The sequence below is a fragment of the Haliaeetus albicilla genome, unplaced genomic scaffold (genome assembly GCF_947461875.1).
Source record: "Haliaeetus albicilla unplaced genomic scaffold, bHalAlb1.1 scaffold_104, whole genome shotgun sequence".
In the NCBI taxonomy this organism is placed as follows: Eukaryota; Metazoa; Chordata; class Aves; order Accipitriformes; family Accipitridae; genus Haliaeetus; species Haliaeetus albicilla.
The window spans coordinates 234,424-235,958 of record NW_027212529.1 but is presented as its reverse complement, the minus strand read 5'-3'; the positions used below and the strand labels follow the sequence as shown (position 1 = coordinate 235,958).

Here is a 1,535-nt window from a genome sequence, read left to right as displayed (position 1 = left end):
TGTGACTAGCTGATAGGGTTCTTTTTTTCTTTTATTTGGAAGGGGCGAAGCAAGGGGCGAAGCGGGCCATCGGCACCGGAGGTGTCTCGGCAAGGTGAGCCATGATTGCCGGGTTAAAGGAACTGTTCCTTTGGAGGCGTCGTGTTGTTGGCCAAGTTGGAAGCATCCCCTGTGGTTTGTTTTTTGCAGGCGGTACGCGTGCCTTGACGTGGCAAGCTCTTGACGACAGAGTGGGGTGGTCGAGCGGCCAAGGTAAAGGAGTGGGAGTTGGGAATCGGTCCGGGCGGGCTGAGGTTTCGGGCGGCCTCTCGGCATGCGTCTTCTGCTTTGGCTTTTGCAGGTGGCGCACGCAGCCTCGGAGGGGCGAATTCGCAGGCCGACGAGCGGTCTGAGAAGGTGAGGTGGTTGTGGGCTGTGCCGGTGTTGAATATTGAAGTATTAGGTGGTTGCTCGGTTAAGCGTTTACCTTCTGTTTTGCAGGTGCTGTGCGGGCCACCTTTGGAATTGGATGAGCGTTCGAGGTGAGCTGTGGATTAGGGAGGAGGAGAATGGGCCTGGTGAGTCTCACGACGGCTATGCTAATTTTGTGTGTCCTGCTGTCTTAGGTACCATGAGTGATGATGGCCGCGGGGTCTGACTCTGGAATGAGCAGGTAAGCATAACGCTGTGGTGTCTGTGATTAAGTGGGGGGGGGGTTGGGAAAGTAGTTGGTGTTGGCTGATGGATTACTTACTGCCTCTTCTGATTTTGTCGCCTTTTTTTTTTTTTTTTGTCTTCGCTGCAGATGATGAAGAGGAACCTGGCGACTGCCGGATCGTCCCAGTTAGCCTGTGTGATTTTTGCAGAGGATGGATTCGTACCCTTGGCCCTCTGAAAGCTAAGTTGAGGGACCCGGGCTGGGGAGAGGCTGGGAGGGAGGGACACAGCCGGGAATTGCAGGGAGGGGTTTTAAAGTTAGCGCAGGAGAGAGGGCTGTCCCAAAGCAGTCGCCTTTGCGCAGGCGAAGGGAGCGGGTTGCTTCTGAGCCCGAGACCAGCGCGTGCCGGGCAGGGCGGTTCCAGCCTGCGTCTGTGGTGGTGTGCAGTTTGTGTCGTCTGTCCTCTGTGGCTTAGACCTTCCTCGGACCTCAATGTCCTCGTTGCGCTTTGTGGCGGGGGAGCGCGGCATGCACTTTAGGCGCCGTCCCTAGCGTCTCAAATGCTCTTACTCATCGGCCCGGTGCCAATCGGGCGCTTCTTTTCTTGCGTGCGGAGCTCTAAAGCGCGGATCGGTCTCGGCAGAGTCCAGTCGGTTCTTTTTGCGGCGTTCTTTCGGGCTGCTTTGGCAGCTCGGCTCTCTAGCTGTCCGTTTTCTCAGACTGGGAGTTCTTCCCTGAACCTTGATGGTCCTAGGTCTTGATGACAGGCTTCTGGCGCATCCATCATGTCGGTTTTGACAGTACCATCTTTTAACAGGCTGTTACGTTGGACTCCTCGGGGTCTGCCGTACAGCCTCCTTGCCTCAGTGTTTTGGACGCCGTAGGTCATCTTGCCGGA

General features: G+C 56.4%; 1 long non-coding RNA gene across 1 annotated transcript; it reads left to right on the top strand.

The window, feature by feature from the left end:
* The first annotated feature begins 348 nt into the window (after window positions 1-348).
* LOC138684287 (uncharacterized) lies at window positions 349-888 on the top strand. Its single transcript, XR_011323616.1, has 4 exons — window positions 349-396; window positions 481-521; window positions 606-652; window positions 785-888. It is a non-coding gene; the product is annotated as an uncharacterized lncRNA (long non-coding RNA).
* Window positions 889-1,535: the final 647 nt, after the last annotated feature.